Genomic DNA, 20,003 nt, shown 5'->3' on the forward strand with positions numbered 1-20,003 from the left:
CAACACCAAACAGGGTTGAATTTTGAAGTTGCTGCAGTTTACATTTTACAGCAACCTTAAAAACCCCCCAAAAATACCAAATCCACGTTTCCAGGCTGGCCCATGGGCTGTAAATCAGGAGGAAAATCAGAAATGTTGCCCAGAGAGAATAAAAGCCATCGTGATTTCTGTTAATCCGAATGGTTTTGTTGCTGGAGCGGTCAGAGGTGCGTTGGGAGCAGATTTTGGAGGGGTTGGAGCTGATGACTGATCCTGCCTGGGTTCAAAGGGGACAGCGGGCAGGGGCACGGAATTCCTGCCAGGCAAACCCAGAGCGATTTGTCTCGTGTGAAAAGCTTGGCTGGCTCCGTCCTCCCGGCCCTGACCGTCCCAGCCCCCATGCAACAACACCAGCTTCACCCAAAATCCCATAAAATACCAAGAAGAGGGTGAATTTGAATTATTTTTATTTTATTTTGATATTTTCAGTTGCAATCCAAGGTCAGGGGTATTGAAGTGAAGGGAGACGACCCATCTTTGTTGACCAGTATCGACTCCCATTTATTGATCAAATCGGCCACCTTTTATAACAGTGTTAATTAACTTCATGCATATTGCAAAGTTCGAGCTCACCATAGGTCAGAGATTACACATCAAGCCCTCCTTTTGTTTTCAATACCAAGATTTGTGTTCTGAAAACTTACTTTTACTTTCCCAAAACAGCCAAAGATAGAATGTTCACCTGTTATGAGAAAACTGCCTGAGAACCCTGGTAGGAAAGGTTCTCAAGGCCTTCATGTTTGTCACTTTTGCTTTCCCATACCTTATCCAAGGACAAGATATTTACTTGTTATTAAAACCAAGGACAAGATATTTACTTGTTATTAAAAACAACCTGAGAACTTCTGCTGTTTACATAAACACGCCTGAGAACTCTTGTTGTTTAGAGAAACAGGCTGTGAGAATTAGCTGCTAACAGCAACCTTTAACTTTTCCATCGGCCGTATATTTTCATGGCCTTTTTCCTTCAAGCCGCGTCTGAGCCAAAATCTCCAGCACAGGGGGTGGATGTCACCCTGCTCCCGGGGACAGGCACCTGCCTGGAACAGGAGCTGCAAAGTGCACGGCAATTACAGCAGATTTCCTCAGCTTTTCCCGTATTTGCTGAAATGGAAAAGCAGGAATGGGCTCGGGGAGGAGGGACCTCAATGGCTCCGTGTTCCTGCCTGGTCCCTCAGGGTCCCCATGGCTGCCTGTGCACGAGGGCGTATGCGGCCTAAGGTCCGGCTAGCTTGGAGGGGAGTAGGCCTAAGGTCCGGCTAGCTTGGAGGGGAGAAGGCCTGAGGTCCGGCTAGCTTAGAGGGGAGTAGGCCTGAGGTCCGGCTAGCTTAGAGGGGAGAAGGCCTGAGGTCCGGCTAGCTTAGAGGGGAGAAGGCCTAAGGTCTGGCTGGCTTAGAGGGGAGTGGGCCTAAGGTCCCGCTAGCTTAGAGGGGAGAAGGCCTAAGGTCTGGCTAGCTTAGAGGGGAGTAGGCCTAAGGTCCCGCTAGCTTAGAGGGGAGTAGGCCTGAGGTCCCGCTAGCTTAGAGGGGAGTAGGCCTAAGGTCCCGCTAGCTTAGAGGGGAGTAGGCCTAAGGTCCCGCTAGCTTAGAGGGGAGAAGGCCTAAGGTCCCGCTAGCTTAGAGGGGAGTAGGCCTGAGGTCCGGCTAGCTTAGAGGGGAGAAGGCCTGAGGTCCGGCTAGCTTAGAGGGGAGAAGGCCTAAGGTCCGGCTAGCTTAGAGGGGAGTAGGCCTAAGGTCTGGCTAGCTTAGAGGGGAGTAGGCCTAAGGTCCGGCTAGCTTAGAGGGGAGTAGGCCTAAGGTCCCGCTAGCTTAGAGGGGAGTAGGCCTGAGGTCCCGCTAGCTTAGAGGGGAGTAGGCCTGAGGTCCCGCTAGCTTAGAGGGGAGAAGGCCTAAGGTCCCGCTAGCTTAGAGGGGAGTAGGCCTAAGGTCCGGCTAGCTTAGAGGGGAGTAGGCCTAAGGTCCGGCTAGCTTAGAGGGGAGTAGGCCTAAGGTCCGGCTAGCTTAGAGGGGAGAAGGCCGACGCCTCCGTCGCATCAGAGGCCAGCCCCCCATGGCTTCCTGGCCTCGGGCTGGGCAGGACTGCGGACCTGGATTTAGCGCGGGACGAGACAAGAGAGAAGAGGCGAATGCTTGCTGGGGGTCAAACATCAGTTTATTGAAGGTGGTGGTGACCAACAGCAGGCAGGGCACCAACCAGCAGATGGCCAGGAATGAGGGGGGAGGCAAGGTTTTAAAGGAAAGGGGTGGAGAAGGGAAGGAAGCCCAGCTATCCAATAGGAGAACACAAAGGAGGTACTAAACATAACTGACATACAGAACTAACCAGTGAATACAAGGTAAAGGAGGGGCCCCGGGACCACAGCCAAGCACAACCCCCAGAGAGAAGAAGGTTCTGGAAGGCTGGGAGGAGTGGGGGGTGATTGACTGGGCCCAGGGAGGAGAAAACGTTACTTAGATGGTGGAATAGGGGAGGGGAGGTTACATAACCCGGGAGATTGGCAACTGAAGGGGGCAGGGGTAACCATAGTAACGTAACAGCAGGGGCGGGAAAACTGGGGAGGGAGGAACCATTTACAGAGAACAATAGGGGGGACATCCACAAAATGGGGGAGCAAACTGAGAAACTTAAAAACACAGGACAGCAGGCCTGGGCTCCAGGAACCCGCCAGGGGCACCACACATTCTACTTTTATTTATATATTTATAATTTTATTTATATAATGTATATAATTATAAATATATTTATAATTTATATATTGTGTTTTTCTTCCTGCCTGGCCACTCCAAATCTGCATTTTTAGTTCTAAATTAGAGGTTAAATAATTTTTTTCATATTATATATTATTTTATTTATATATTATTATATACTAATACAAATAATTATAAATAAATATTATAATATAAATTATATAATTTTATTAAAATAAATAAATATTATAAATAAATATAAATACAAACGATACATAATATTTTTATTTTCAATATCGATATAATTTATATATAGCTTATATATTGTATTTTTCCTCCTGTCCAGCCACTCCAAATCCATATTTTTAGTTCTAAATTAGAGGTTAAATAATTTTTCTTTATATTATATATTATTTTATATATATTTTATTTATATTTATTATTTATATATATTATTATCTAATAGTAGAAATAATTATAATAAATAATAAATAAATTGAATAATAATATATACATTATATATAAATAAATATAAACAAAAATATAAATATAAGCAACGCATAATATTTAATTTGAATTTATATGTTGATATAATTTATATATAATTTATATATTGTGTTATTCCTCCTGCCCAGCCACTCGTAATCTGTATTTTTAGTTCTAATTAGAGGTTCAATAATTTTTCTTTATATTATATATATTATTTTATTTATATATTATTATATAATCAGATAAATAATTGCATTTTTCATTGCAGGGAAGCAAGATCCACTGCTGGCTGTTTACGCCGTTTCCTAAGTGAAAATCAGACACATTAAATATATTTTATAGAATCGGGTACATAAATATATTACATATAATGTAAATGTGTTGTATTGAATATATTTAAAGTATTTAATAATATGCTGGACCAATAGATGTTGGTGTTTGCAGCCATGATATTTTCTGAAAAATCCCTTTTTTAGGATTTTTCTCCTGAGAAGCTGAGAGGTCTCAGAGGAAAATAAAAACACTGATTATCTGTGAATGCAACGGGTGCGTCTGGGATTGGCTCATGTGGATGTTTTTAATTAATGGCCAATCACAGCCAGCTGGCTCAGACTCAGAATCAGTCACAAGATTTTATTATCATTCCATTTTCTTTTCCTTTGCTTGCAAACTTTCTGATGAAATCCTTTCTTCTATTATTTTAGTTTTAATATAGCATTTTCTTTTAATATGATATATATGATAAAATAATGAATCAGCCTTCTGAAACACGGAGTCAACGTTCTCATCTCTTCCCATGCCAGGGCTGCCTGCAGATTCCCACAGGTGTTAACCCTTTGTGCTTCCAGGCCGATTTTCCCTGCGCCCCGTCCTGTTTGGGATCTGATTTTGGGGATGTCACTGAGGCCAAGCTCCTGATTTCCCTCTGGATGGTGGCACCACCTCTGCCTTCCCTCTCCCTGCGAGATCCACGCTGCACCCTGAAGGTACGAGCTCCAAAACCCCGTGGGAACGAGGATTTCCTTTCTGTTTGCAGGTTTGGGGCTCGCACACCTGCAGGAAGGGGAGGAATTTTCCCCATGGAATTCCTTCCCACAGGAAGTTTGTGTTCAGTTAAAACCAGCTTTGCTAAGCACGGGCTCTGGCTTTGCAGAGATGCGGTTTGGCCAGAGCCTAATTTACAATCTAAAGGGAGGAATAAAACCCCCTCTGTGACAGTTTCCAGGGGATTTTTGGAGTGAAGGGTTTTCAACACTCACCAAAACCTTCACCTATAAATCAGCTCGGGCTGAGGGAAGGATTTTTTGATTTGCAGGTGCTGCAAACGTGAGCAGTGTTTGATTACGGGACAGCCTCTCCCTCTCTTAAAATACCCCTCCCTTCGTGGTCCAGGAAAATAGGATTGACTCCTAAATCTTGCAAGAACAGCTCCATAAATTCCCCCCCTGATATAATATCAGCCATAAATCATATTGCATGAGCAAATTGCTCTTGAAGGTATTTTGTTTCATGTTCCCCTTCCCCCCTCTCCAGTTTCTGCCATCAATCTTTAAGACAGTGATCTCTTTCCAGCCTTTCAGATTAACAAGATAAATTATTCACTAATGTGTTGGAAAAACAAGTCAGAACTCCCAAACACTGCTTGGGGTGTCCTGCACCCCTAAAAAAGGGCTGGGACTGCTGATCCTTGTCAGGTTGATCCCAAAGTCTGGTTTGGGGAGTTTTTGGGGTGTCCAGGGCTGGGCTGGATGGAGTTCGGAGGTGGAATGGTGGAAGGTGAGAAAATGGGATGAGCTTCAAGGTCCTTTCCAACCCAACCCATTCCATGAATGGGCAATTTCCAGAATGAAATCTGTTCTGCCCAGGTGGAGTTGATTGTCCCTTTAAGGGGGACAACCTTTGACGACCCTTCCAGCCTTGAGGGAGCTTTGATTCTGGCAGGAAATGTCCATGTCCATGAGCAGCTCCCACCCTTGGACCTCTCTCTGCTGTTGTGAGGTTCGAGCTCTGCTCCTTCTCCTCCCTCCCTCTGGTGTTCTCCCTTCTCTGCTGGCTTTGCCTCTCCCTCTTTCCTGCCCTAAGTAATCCATGGAGTGGGAGGATGGGGGTGTCTGCAGGGCAGAAGGCTCTGGGGAGCAGGACAGTGAGGAGAAACAGGGAAAAGCAGAGGAGGAATGTGAGGCTGAAGGAATTCAGGAAGATCGGGATCACCAGAGCTTTTCTTCCTTTCCAGTGAATCCATTGCTGTTGAACTGGATTGAATCCCAGTCCAAAACCATGCTGGGAACATGGAATGGGTTGGAAGCTGATCCCATCCCACCCTTGCCATGGCAGGGACATTTCCATTGTCCCAGGTTGCTCCAAGCCCTGTCCAACCTGTCCTGGGACATTTCCATGAGACCTGAGGAGCTTCATCTCATTCCCAATCCTGATTAAATCCCCAATCCTTGCCTCTCCCATTGCTGAGCCACAATTCCTGCTGTTTTCCTGAGCATTCACGATCCCTGAACAGGGAATTATTTTTTCAGCCTTTCTGTTTTTCATGCAGTGAAGTCATCCTGGCGATGAAAGTTTTTCTGGGATGAAAATAGTCCGGGCAAAATGAGTTTCCTCACTGTGCTATTTTAGGAACAGGATCATTCAAGTGGCAGCTAATGAGCTTGAAAACGAGCCAAAAAAAAATTATCAGCAGGAAAAAGTGAGAAAAGGGGGTTGGCTCCCACAGGTTTCCACTTCCAAGGAAGCAATAAATCATATTCACCGTTTGAGATTCGTAGTGAAGATTTGAAAAAAAATAATTAAATCTGAATTTTTTTTTCATTTTGCAGGAAGAACCACAAAAGCACATTTAGGATTCTTTTAAGATATCTGTGCATTCCCAGAGGGAAAAAAAAAAAAAAAAACGGGGAAAGCAGCACTTTTGCAAATGCTCTGCAGGGCAGGGGCTGGATTTCAGCAGATGGTGCAGGCCGTGTGTTGCCCAGTTACTATCGGGGAGCGTTTGTGGGAGATCTCATCTCGCATTCCTCCTGCTCCCGGGGATCCCTGCTGCTCCCAGCTGAGGATTTATCTCTGCCCTGGTGCAATTTTCCAGCTCCTCTGGTTTCTGCGAGGAGCAGACAGCTCGGCTCCGTGCCTGGGACACGAGAGCGGCCTGGGGAGGGAGCAGCGAGCAGAAATTCTGTTTATAGAGCAGAAATTGTGTTTATCCCTGGTCAGAAATCCTCCCAGGTATTGCCTGCTCACCTGGTAGATGAGAGGATTCCTTGGGACAGCTGCCATGCCACAGCTCGCATTTGAAATTCCCTGGAAGTTGCTATTCATTTAGAGGAAGAAAAAGTGAATTTGTTGTTATAAATATAGTTTATGTGTTATATAATATTGTAAATATAAAAGAGAGGGAGGGACAGGAGCCAGGGAATGGCTCCCAGAGCCAGAGGGCAGGGATGGGTGGGACACTGGGAACTGGGAATTCCTGCCTGGGCTGGGATTGCCAGAGCAGCTGGGGCTGCCCCTGGATCCCTGGCAGTGCCCAAGGCCAGGCTGGAGCAGCCTGGGATGGGGAAGGTGTCCCTGGGGATGGAATGGAATGGGCTTTAAGACCCCTGTGCCTTCGATTCAGCCCTTGCAAAAAACAATTACCAACCTTACATAAAGATCTGCAAGCCACGAGAGTTTAAGTAGAATGATAGTGAATTTATCATGGGGTGAAAAAATAGATTTTTGGGGTTTTTAGAATGGGGGTTCAGGGGGCAAGATGGAGGAATCTGGGCATGTCCAGCCTTTCTCCTTCTTCTTCTTGGCCTCCATTTTCTGTGATGGTGCTCACAGGGGTCCCAGGAAGAGGGAAGAGATGAGGATCTGACTCCATGTTTCAGAAGGCTGATTGATTATTTTATGATATATATTACATTAAAACTGTACTGAAAGAATAGAAGAAAGGATTTCATCAGAAGGCTGGCTAAGAATAGAAAAAGAATGAAAATCAAAAGCTTGTGTCTTGGACAGAGAGTCTGAGCCAGCTGACTGTGATTGGCCATTAATTAGAAACAACCCCATGAGCCCAATCCCAGATGCACCTGTTGCATCCCACAGCAGCAGATAACCATTGCTTGCATTTTGTTCCTGAGGCCTCCCAGCTTCTCAGGAGGAACAATCCTAAGGAAAGGATTTTCCAAAAAACATGTCTGGGACAGTCTTCTGCTGTGATGGTGGCAGTTTTGTATTGGTTTGGAGTAGAAGCTCACTGTCTCACACAGGTGATGGGTATTGGGCAGTAATTGTAAATATTGCACATGTAGTTTTTAGTATAAAAAGATAACACCACCCTGGGGCAGGCAGAGTGCCTCTGTCTGTGCTGCTGAGCAGAGCTGGGCTGGACAGGAGAAAGAATTTTATAGATAAGGAACAATGAACAACCTTGAGAGCGAGAGCTGAAGAGCTCTGACTCCTTCTTTGAGCCAGGCTGGGAAAAGAGAATTTCTGACACATCTGGGGTCACTGTGAGCTGCTAAAGATCCCTAAACCACGGGGACAGCTCCGTGTTTGGGATTGGGAACAAGGCGCAGTTGGACACGTCCTGGATCTCAGAAGTGAGTGAGTGAGGAAAAGGGAATGGCCACGGAATCTGGGATCAAACCCTGCTGGCAGGAGCTCAGCCTGGATTGCATCACTCCAGTCACAGAATCTCCCAGGCTGGAAAAGCCCTCTGAGGTCACTGAGCCAGCACTGCCAAGGCCACCACTTGTGTCCCCAAGGGCCACATGCTCGTGGCTTTGAGATCCCTGCAGGGATGGGGACTCCAGCACTCCTGGATCACTGAATTTGTATCCCAGGATCTCTCTGCTCATCCCAAAGAGATGCTGGAACAGCAGGAAGGAAGCACGGCTGGGCTCTCAGAGCTCTGCCACAGTCAGTTCCCACCACAAGGGTGAAATGACTGCATCAAATCTGCCCAGGCCATCTCTGCCTTCAAATTCCCCAAGTTTCTCTCATCCTCTCTCACAAAGATTCCTTTTCGGGCAGCTTGGGAGCAGCTTAGAGGAAAATGAAGGAAACAAAGATGGGATCTTGGGGTGGCATCTGTTAATGAGACCTCTGGAGCTTTCTCATCAACCCACAGCAAATGCAGACGTCCAAAATTACACCAAGATTTTCTCCCCAGCCCATAAATAGTCTGTGCTTGGGGTCCCCCACTTTGTCTCCATCTTCTTGGCCCCTTCCCAAAGCAGCTCCTTTTGGCACGCTGGAGCTGCTGGGAATGAGCTTGTAGGAAGAACAAAGTGCATTTTTTTTTCCAAAGGAAATAATAAATCTGCTGTGGGCTTTCAAAGCCAGCTGATATCATCAGCAAGGGAAGCTTTTTATGTCTTTTGAGAATGTAGGAAGAGCACAGGTGTCTCTCCCAATTTTCCCCCATTTTTTTCTGATTTTTCCCCCAATATTTCCCATTCCTTTCCCCTGGGTGTCCCCAGTGCTTTCCCTGGCTGGCCGTGGGGAAAGGAAAGGAAAGGAAAGGAAAGGAAAGGAAAGGAAAGGAAAGGAAAGGAAAGGAAAGGAAAGGAAAGGAAAGGAAAGGAAAGGAAAGGAAAGGAAAGGAAAGGAAAGGAAAGGAAAGGAAAGGAAAGGAAAGGAAAGGAAAGGAAAGGAAAGGAAAGGAGAAAGGAAAGGAAAGGGAAGGATGGATGGATGGATGGATGGATGGATGGATGGATGGATGGATGGATGGATGGATGGATGGATGGATGGATGTCAGTTTGGACCATTCACATCTTAACTCTAAAGAGGTGCAAAGGATTTCCCAATGGATTTTCCTCTTTCTTTTGTTTATTTTCTTTTTTTTTAATTAATCTCAAAAAAATTGTGGATGGAATTTAATTATAGGGGAAAAATAGATATATTTATTTTATTTCCACAGAATCACAGGATGGCTTGGGGTGGAAGTTAAAGCTGATCCCATTTTACCCCTGGCATGAGCAGGGACACCTCCCACTGTCCTAGGTTGCTCCAAGCCCTGTCCAACCTGGCCTTGGAGACACTTCCAGGGCTGGAACATCCACAGCTGTGGGTGATGCTGATTGAATTTTATTGCTGGAGTACTTCAATTCCAGATGGAAAGAGGAAAACCAGGAAAAATCCTCAAAAGTTGTCCAAAACTTAGGAACTTTCTGGTGTTTGGATTTTTCTGTCAATCTGAGAGGAAGAGTGGCTGGAATACATTTCCATTGTATTCCAAAATTTTCCACCAGAAATTCCACAAAGCCTCCACCCCCACCTCTCCTTAGGCTCCTTCTTGGTTTCCACTCCAGGAATTGAAGCCCTGGTGCTCCTGGCAGACAATCAGAGGCAAGCAGGGTCTCTTGCATTCCTGTCATTTGTCTTCCTTTTTGGCAAAAAAAAAAAAAAAAAAAAAAAAAAAGATTGTGGGGAAAAAAATTAACCCCTTTTACACCATTGATTATCTTTTTTTTCAAATTCTTCATTCCATGCTTTTTCCAGCTGCTGCTGCTCCAGGAGTGCTCCTTCTGTGGAGCATTTTCCATCCAGGAAAAGCTCTCACAGCTGGATTTCTCCGCTCAGTCCCTGCCTCTGGAATTTTCTTCCTGGCCCAGCAAAGCCTGGCAGAGCAGGAAAAACACCCTGGGAGTTGTTGGCTGGAATCTCGTTGTCCTTGGGCGCATTAAGAGAGGAGTTTAGAAATTGTGGGGTGTTGTTCAAACAGACCACACACCTCAAAACCTCCAGCTCCCATCCTTGAACGTTTCCACATTCCCACACCTTCTTTGGGCAGCCTGGAATTGTTTCTCCATGTTTTGTTGCCCCTGTGCCCTTGAAATATTCCTATTTTTCCCCTCCAACTTTCCTTCACCTGCCCGTCTTTCTTACCTCACTCTTCCATGGAATATTTCCTTGTTTATTTGAGGGTTTTTTTGGGGTTTTTTTTTTTAATTGAACTAGAGATGTTTAAAGTTTTGTTCTATCACCCAGCTTCTCTCACAGGGATGTCCAAGAGGAATTGGTTTTGGGAATTATCATGGAAATTTAAGGGATGTGCTGAATTCCTTTTATTTTTGAGGTTCTTTGCTGGGGTGTTAAACTGAATGGAATTAGAATCCATAATTATCAGATTTTTTTCCTCTGCTCAAATGATTCTTAAAGCAGGAAGTGGAATGAGGGAGACAGGAATTCCCAGTTTATCCCGTTCGTCCTAAAATGCTGGGATTTAATAACACATTCCCAGTTTTACCACTGGGAAATCATTGAAATGCTGGAGACCAGCAACACCACACATTTTTATTTTTATTCCTTCTGCAGGACTGGAAAATGTAGCCTTTAAACCGCTCCTTCTGGCTGTGAGTATCTGTGGAAGGTTATGAAATGTTGTTAATTATGTCACTAATTCCAGGTGGAACCCAGGGCTGTTCGGGCATGCAGGAGCCTCAACCCCACGTTTGCAATTTCCCTGTAAAGCACCAGAAACTTGGGATTCACCTCCATTCCACGTTGTGGTGGGACCTTCTCCCAAAGGACATCCTTTGGTGGAGTTTTGGTGGGGAATTTTGAGCTCCAAGTGTCCGAACTCAATATTTTGATGGCGTTTCTTGGGTGTAAATTTTAATATTTTGATGTTGGTTTTGGGCTCTTTCTTGCTGGGTCTTGGTGATGCTCCCTGGGGTCAGCGCACAAACACCTCAATTCCTGAGGTTTGCAGGAATTAGGGGAAGCCTGGAGGGCCATAATTTGGAAAATCTCGGGATGCAGCTCTGGGATTTCTGGGATGCCATTAGCACATAGGGCTGGGTCATATCCATCCTCTTATCCACCAAATCCTCCTCCTCAGGGCTGCTCCAACACCCAGCCCCAGTTCTCCCAGCCCAAAGGTGCTTTGTGCTCCAAAATCTTGGTCTAAATCCAAAAGTTTATGGAAAATCTTCCCCCTTCAGGGACTACCTGAAATAACCAAACTGTTTTTCCAGAAACACCAAATGCTGGGTGCTCTGTGCTTCAGCAGAGGTTTAAATGGGATTAAAAGGGACAGAAGGCTTTTAAAAATGGGGATGCAGCAAAATTTCATTTAGTCTGATGTTCTGTTTGATGCTGATAGTGGAGAGCTGTAAATAGTAATAAAAAGTTCTACTTAGCAGCAGAATTACTGATCTGAGACACAGATAAATCTGAGGCAGAGATAAAGCCCAGCTTTGTGCTAGACTAGACTAAATCTGGCGAACACAGAATGAAATTATTACAGTCCCAGTTTAGCTCTTTCCCCAGTGTTTATGGGGAATCTGAGGCATCATTTCCAGCAGCTGATTGTGCTAAAATAATCAGCTTTGATCTCGCTGAGCCATGAGCTGAGCATTCATGAACCACCCCGAGCCAGAAATGAGTAAATGAATGCAAACCATTGAAGGCTGGCCCAGCAGCCAAGGGCTGAGCTGCACATCCTGGGGGACACTGGGGAAGTTCATTCCTGGCCAGTTAGGGAGCGTCTGCAGAGGTGTGAAATGAAAATCTATTTTTGCTGACTGCCCACAGGCAGGGCCACAGCCCCCAGAGCCGTTCCTGGAGGAGCAGATGTCCCTCAGCAGCAGGACAACGCCAGGGTTTGTCATCGGCACAGCTGGGGTTGCCCTCTCTGAGCACTCGTTCCTTCGTGTGGTATTTTTAAATTAATGAGTTTCATAATTGCTGTTAATAACTGGATTTTGATGCTGCGGGATTTCCCAGTTTCACCCCAGCACTTACTTGTGGAATCTTTGCTGCTTCTTTTCTGCCAAGGTCAGGATTAAATGTGTGAGATGGGATTTCTTGTCGGGACTCAGGTGTTTATCAGTTCTTATCTCTGTCACAGTCTCACAAACCCTGAGTTCTGCAGCACTTCACTCTGACACACTAAAAATGGAGCTGTGTCTCTCTCTCTACAAGGCCTTTTAAGGATAAACTGTCCAATTAAGAAATGACACCTCAATTATTTTCAATTAAACCCAATAACCAATCACTCATGTCCTGCAATGGGGACTTTTTATCCAATTGCACAAAACCACCCAAACCCAAGGAGGAGGAGGAGGAGAACAGGAAGGAGAAGAACGAGAAGGAGAAGGTGAAGAAGGAGAAGAAGAAAGAAGGAAGAAGAAGGAGAAGGAGAAGAAGAAGGAGAAGAGAGAGAAGGAGACGAAGAAGAAGAAGGAGACGAAGAAGCAGAAGGAGACGAAGAAGACGAAGAAGAAGACGAAGAAGCGGATGAAGATGAAGAAGAAGAAGAAGAAAGAACCAGCCTCTGCCCTCAACCCTCCACCTTGCTCTCTATACATTACTCTGTTCTAAACCCTTAAACTCTGAGTTTCCCACCCTGTGCTATCACACACTTCTATCCAAACCCCACACCCACAATCCCAGTTCCATCATTCCATTCTGGAAGCTTCTCCACGGCCTCAGGTCAGTGCAGTGTTCTTCTGGGGGTCAGTGCCTGCCAGCACAGAAAGTCTGGATTTCCCAGCACAGAAAGTCTGGATTTCCCAGCACAGAAATCTGAAATTCCCAGCACAGAAAGTCTGGAATTCCCAGCACAGAAATGTGAAATTCCCAGCAGGAGCCAGGGTTCCAGCCCTTCCTGGGCTGTTCTGTAAATGTCACCCCAAACACCCCAAATCAGGGCTCAGACTCAGCCCGTGGGGCCTGGCTGCTCCTCAGGAGAAGAGAGAAATCTCTTTCCCAAAGAATCACCCAGCTTTTTGTTTTTCTACTGCCTGACATCAATTGCTCCTTTAATCCTCCCCTCTGTATGGGAGTCTTAAAAGGATTCACAATTTATTCCGTGACTGACGTGACTTTATGGGTTCTTTTCACAATGGGGTTTCCCACAAAGGTTTGAAATCCCTCTGTGCATGCACACCCGGGCAGGGAGGGGCTCACTCCTGTGGATCCTGGTGGGATAAATTGATCCACCTAAACCCCTTCTCAATGAGACATTCTGACCTCCTCATCTCCCTGCAGGACAACAAGGCTTCCCCAAAACTTGCAGCCCTTCTAATCCTGATTCTGGGTTGGGGTTTTGTAATTTCTGTCCAACTTTTCATCTTCCTGATGCTGTCTCACTGCTCCTTTTCACTGAATCTCCTTGTTTTGTTCTGCCTGATTCGTGGAGATGATTCACAGGTTGTGAGAGCAGCAGACAGGTTGTTCTGTTTCTATTCATGGGGATAAATATGGAGATAATTGGGGTGTGTTATTAAATCCTGAGCATCAGGTGAGGGTTTTGGGTCTGAACCTTCTCAGTGAGACATTTTAATCTCCTCATCTCCCTGCAGGACCACATGGCTTTTGTAGCCCTTCCCAAAATTTACAGCCCTTCTAATCCTGATTCTGGGTTGGGATTTTGTGATTTCTGTCCAACTTTTCATCTTCCTGATGCTGTCTCACTGCTCCTTTTCACTAAATCTCCTTGTTTTGTTCTGCCTGATTCGTGGAGATGATTCACAGGTTTTGAGAGCAGCAGACAGATTGTCCTGCTCTATTCATGGAATCTGTGGGGATAAATACGGAGATAATTAGGGTGTGTTAATAAATCCCATGCGTCAGGTGAGGGTTTTGGGTCTGATGGGTGATTTGAGCTGAGTCAGGAGGGTCTCCACCCTCTGCTAGCAATGCTCAGGCTCTGTCCCACTCTTCTGATCTCTGAAAGGAGATTCCTTTCCCTGCCCATCTGTTTTTGGGATGGCTTGGCTGCCACCTCCCTCTGTAGGGAACCGCTGGATATTTGCTGTGCCTCAGCCGCTTCCACAGCTGCCACCTGATAACATCCAGGGAGATGCTTCCTCTGACTAAGAGAGGGGAGATTAAATTGGGTTTTAGGAAGGATTTCTTCCCTGTGAGGGAGGTGAGAAGCTGTGGCTGCCCCTGGATCCCTGGCAGTGCCCAAGGCCAGGCTGGAATAACCTGGGACAGTGGTAATGTCCCTGCATGGCAGGGCTGGAATGGGATGGGATTTAGGGTCTCTTGCAGCCCAGCCCAGTGTGGATTCTGGAATTCCTGGCCCAAGCACTGCCCTGTCTCTGGGGCTGCTGTTCCTTCTTTCCCAGAGGGAATTCCCAGCTCTGCCCTCTCCGTCCCAGCGCCTGCTCAGCACTGAGCTCTGGCCCCCACGCCCAGCCCTGACTCAGTCCTGACACCCAGATCTGCATTTAAACCTCCTGCCCCAGCAGTTCCTGCTCCAAAACAGCCCAGCCCTGCTCCTGCAGCAGGGCAGGGACAGGGATCCTTCCCTGCCCTCACAGAGATTGGTTCCTCACTCCCTTAAAGCTTTTCCCAGACCTCTTGATTCATTGCCTGTTCTTCATTCCTGTAATTTTTTTCTATCCTCCAGCCTCTATCTGAATTTTGGGACATGGTGGCCTGAGGAGGACTGTGCTTGACCCTGACTCACTGCTCAGTTCCACAGCAATTTTCATGCAAAACCCTAAGAAATTTTTAAAATTAATATTTATGCTTTAGTAACCCTAAGGGGAAAACACGGGCATCTGTGAGATGCTGTGTAGGTAAATAATAAGTGATTAATTCATTAATTTTATGATTAAGTGATTAATGTGCTTAATTAAGCACTTAATTGTGATTAATTAATTAATTTTCTGGCTCACAGGTTTGAGTCAGACTTTGCAGCTTTTTCAGGGAGTGATCAATGTTTATGTCAACAGAGCAAATTTTAGGAAAAGGATTTTCCTCCAGAGGGTTGTGGGGCACTGGAACTGCTCCTCATGGAATGAGCAAAGCCCCAGGGCTGCCAGAGCTCCAGGAACGATTGGACAACATTTTTGGGGAATCCTGTGCAGGGCCAGGATGACCCTTGTGGATCCCTGCCAGCTCAGGATATTTGGGGATTATGTGGTGAGAAATTAAAAAGAGGAGAGGAGAGGAGAGGAGAGGAGAGGAGAGGAGAGGAGAGGAGAGGAGAGGAGAGGAGAGGAGAGGAGAGGAGAGGAGAGGAGAGGAGAGGAACATCTCAGACCTGTCTGAGGAGGTCAGAATGGTCTCAGACCTGTGTGAGGGAGGTTCCATTTTGGAGATGCTCTTCCCACAAACGCTGGAAGAGGAAGCAGGAGCAGCGGGGAGCAGGAAAGACCGGTGGTGCCCCTTGATTTGTGTGCTGGGAGTGAGAGCGAGGAGCTGCAGCTTCTCCCAAGAGCGTTCCTGCCTTTCCGAGCAGCTCGGCAGGCAGGGCTGATTCCATAGTAATGCCTTTTTTATGAATCGGTGCTTGGGCTGGTTTGAATATTTACTTTCTGGTTTGAATACTTTCTGGTTTGAATACTCGGTGTTTTGAATACTTGCTGCATGACTAATTAATGCCCCGAAATGAGTTAAGCTGCGCTGTTAAACCTCACCCCGCGTGTGCAAACTGCCCTTCTTGGACGTTTTTATCTCGGAATTCTCGGGGAGGGGGCATCGCCTGTTATCTGGAAGCCACTTAGCCGAGCTGGGATGTGATGTCACGCTCTGGAAAATACGTGTGGGGGTTTTTAGCTCAGCCTGCCGGGACACAGACGTGGCTCCGCCGCGATGAACCTCATTAAAAACCTGCGAGCAGCAGCGATAGCGAGCCTGGCTGGCAGCCGATGAATCCCCGCGGGCTGGCGGCCGCACTTGGGCTCGGGTGAGGCTTTGGGAGCGCCGGGCTGGATCGGCCGCTGGCTCAGCCCGAGGGAGGCGCTCCCGGCCGGAGCAGGAGCCGCCGCTCCCCGGCACCCTCGGCAGCAGCAAAGCAGAACCGGGAAAAAAGATTTTAAAAAAATGGGAATAAGGCTTTTTTAACATTCCACAGGCTGGAATGCTGTTGCTTCACTCCGGGATGGTGCTCGCTCCCGGCTCGCGGGATTCTCGGCTCCTAACTCCCCGTGCTTTTGAACTCATCCTCTGCCATCCATAGGGGTTTTTTCCTTCCCTCCTGGAGCAAAGCCGAGTAGGATAACCCGCTGATGGTTTGATCCGTCCACGCCAGCCCGGAATAAATCTCGTTTTTAATGAAGCGCCAAGGAAAGCCGGAGCTCAGCACAATTCCCTGCCCGCCGGAGATCCCAATCTCGCCTTGCCGCCAGAGCGGAGCGGGCGCTGCCGCTCCATGAGCCGGCGTTCCCGGCAGGGAGGCGAGCGCAGCCTGCTCCCGCATCCCTGGGTCCGGCATTCCCGGGTCCTGCTTCCCTGGATCCAGCATTCCCGGGTCCTGCTTCCCTGGATCAAGTATTCCCGGATCCTGCTTCCCTGGATCAAGTATTCCCGGCTCCAGCGTGTCTGGATCCCGCATTCTCAGATCCCGCACTCCCGGATCCCGCATTCCCGGCTCCATCATTCCCGACTCCGGCACTCCCGGCTCCCGCATTCCCAGCTCCAGCATTCCCGGATCCCGCATTTTCAGATCCCGCATTCCCTGCTCCAGCATTCCCGGATCCCGCATTCCCAGCTCCAGCATTCCCGGATCCCTCATTCTCAGCTCCAGCATTCCCGAATCCCGCATTCCCAGCTCCAGCATTCCCGGCTCCCGGGCTGCCCCGGCCGCCGAGGGAGCGATGGAAAATCCCTGAGGCAGCGCCTGGAAAATCCGTGCGGCAAAGGTACATCCCTGTCTCTGTTCAACCCCCCAAACCTCTTCTTTCTACCCCCTTCCCCTATTATTTTCTCTCTTGTTTTCCCTATTGTTACAGCGGAAAAAGCGATTATTATTTTTTTTTTTTTTTAGCCGGGAAGCCACTCGGGTTGACACGTGCTTAGCAAAACAAACCCGTGCCTGTGTGGGGTTCCAGGGGAAAATTCCCATTTTCCCTTGGCTCAGCCCCGGCTCGGCGATTCCAGCGGGGTTTGGGGACCCCTCGCTCCCCTCCTGGAGCAGAACGGGCTCATCCCTCGGGATAAACCCCGGGATGAGCCTCGGGGGGATCCAGAGGGGTTTTCCATGAGCCCCCCGTGTTTGGAACCCTCATTTCCATTCCAAACCCCCCGTTCTCCCCCCAGATTCCCGGTTTTTGGGGTCTCAGCCACAGGACGGGTTCTCCGGGTGATGGAGGCGCTCCCGGGCTGGTCCTGCCCGCTTGGGTTTGGCAGGAGTGGTTGGGACTGTGGTTATCACTATTTTAAATTTTTAATTCTTTTTAATTTTTTTTCTGAGAGCCTCTTTATGGAAATGTGGCTCTTGACAGGTTGTTTTCCGAATGAAAGCAAAGGGAATAATTCTATTTGTTGGGAGTAAAAGAGAGTCACAGTGCTGCTGCTGCTGCTGCTAAAGAGCTTCCTGCTCTTCTTCGCTGTTAATTAAAAATGCTGCTCTTGAAAAACTAATGGAATATTTTGGGTTGGATAGGATCTTAAAGCTCATCCTATTCCAAACCCTGATGTGGGCAGGGACATGTTCCACTGGTTGCTCCAAGCCCCACCCAGCCGAGGTTTGGATTAAATTAAATTAAAAATTAAATGAATTTCATAGATAAATAATTGTGTTTCCAGTTGTAGCCAGCGTATGTGCTCTTTCCTGCTTCAGTGGAGGGACTATTACCGATGTCTTAATAATTATTGTATTCCATTCCTAAATATTACCTGCCAATACAATGAGCTGGATAATTCTTTTCTATATCCACATAATTTCTCCTGAATGTTGGGAATTTTTACTTGGCAATGGACAGGGGCAGGTATGAAAACCTGCCCAAACTGTGGGAGTCCCTGTGGGAATATCCATCATTTTGGCTGATTTTCCCAGTGTCAGGAGCCCAGGCTGCGGTTCATTTTTTAAAATCACTTCAAGGTTCATTTTCAGGCCACACCAGCTGCTGGGCTGATGGATTGGGAACTTCTGGTGGGCAGAACTGGCACAATAAATGCATTTTCTATATAAAAAATAATTATTCTGTTGCTTCAGAGAGTTCATTCAGTGGGAATTGTTGTAAACCACAGAGATCCCAGTGGGAAGTGGGTGGAAATTCCCGGTGTGACTATTAGCACACCTTCAGAACAACCTGTGCAGGATTTTTCCCTGCTTTTATTGCTGTGGAAAAGCTGTTTTTCAGTGAGATGGGAGGACGTGGCTGGCTCAGAGCTGGCGCTGGTGGTGTCAGGAGGTCAGGCTGGCTCCAAGCTCATGGAATCCTGTGGATCCCAGAGCCATGCGTTATTTTCCTGCTGTGGAAACACAGGGGTGCCATTCCAGGTCTGGAAGCAGCACAGGAAAATACAAATTTTGATGTTTTTCCAGGCTGTGGTCAGTGCTGAGCTTGCAGGGTCCAGCTCTGAGAGGGATCAGGGTTGGGGACGAGGTTTCTCCACCAGATCCGTGTTGTCTCGGCGGCGGAACGAACTGAAAACAAATCCTGGGTGAGGCAGACCATCCCAAAATGATTTAGCTCATTAGGAAGGTTGGGATAAAATGATTCCCAACATCCTCTCATTAGTTATGCAAACACCAAGGACGGGGTTTAACCAGCCTTGCCCTCGGGCCTAACCCCGCTGCCTCCCTCCGGCCCCAGGAGGTGCCAGCAGGGAGGGAATCCAACCCTTCCCATTCCCACTGGATTTATTTTTTAGGCCAGTGCTGACATAAAAACATCTGAAGAGCCCTCCTGGCCGCGTTACAGTGGGAGGCTTGTTCCCTGTAAATCTAAAACTTTATTTATGCGTCAGCGATCCGCTGCTTCCATTATTGGGCGCTCGCGTGTCTGATCTCCAGGCTGATTTCCTGCCACTCTCTGGTGTAAAACTGAAGGATAAGTTACAACAGAGCCTGGAAACTGAATAAATTATTTGCTTTCAGCTCTGCTCGTCAGCAGGGCTGAGGTTTTCCAATGGAAACCCAAGTTGCATCCCACGATTTGTCGATTAATCCAGTTTCTCACGGCCTGGATGAATAAAGGGGTTTAAGGAGCACTAAAAATAAATGCTGGATGTCCCTCAAGATGATTTTTAGGACCTGGGGGCAGGAAGTTCTGACCTTCCTCCTTTTCCTGCCCTGTTTTGCTCCTCCTGTCTGTCAGATTGATGTGATGGGATGGGCACAGCAAATCCTTGGGGTCAAGGGATCCAAGGGCCGAGCTGGGCCCTGGAGAGCCCTGGGGAGAGTGGAAGTGTCTGCTGGAGCTGCTGGTGCTCTGGCTCCACAAAACTCACTCAGGGAGACCTATTTAATGGAAATGAACTCATTTAGCTCAAAAACAAACTGTTATTTCAGCCCTGGGGCGGGCCCTGGGTGAGAGGTGCCGCGTCGGCCTTGCTGATTGGGATCTGCCTCTGGAATGAGATCCTGGCTTGCTGGGAGCACTAAAGGCAGGTGGCAAGGTAGGATTTCTGGTGGCTCTTTGCCACTCTGGAGAGATTTTTACCTCAGACAATCCCTCCTTGTGGTGTAATGGGAGAGCAAGAGCAAAAGCACAAATAAACCCCATGATTATACCATCACTTTTTAAAAGATTATTTTGAATTCCATAATTTTTTGTTTTGGTAGCTTGAATGACAAGACTTGCTGGAAATCCATTTTTTTTCCTACAAAGTGAATAATTCCTCATTATTTTTTTTCCTGTCCTAGACCCATTTTGCCCCTGGTGAGTTTTCTGTGTTTTTTGTGGCGTGGTGTGACCTACTCAGATAAGAGCAGAGCCCTCATCCCTCCGTGGCCATATGTTCCCAGAAATAATCATAACTTTCCATCAGGGCTGCTATTTGGGCTCTTCCCTGTCCACTCTGTTGGCCCTGGTTGAGTTTTTATAAATCTGCTGTGGAAACTTGATGGGCTTCACAGCAGAAATGTGTGTCTGGAGGCAG

The sequence above is a fragment of the Ammospiza nelsoni genome, chromosome 7 (assembly GCF_027579445.1).
Source record: "Ammospiza nelsoni isolate bAmmNel1 chromosome 7, bAmmNel1.pri, whole genome shotgun sequence".
In the NCBI taxonomy this organism is placed as follows: Eukaryota; Metazoa; Chordata; class Aves; order Passeriformes; family Passerellidae; genus Ammospiza; species Ammospiza nelsoni.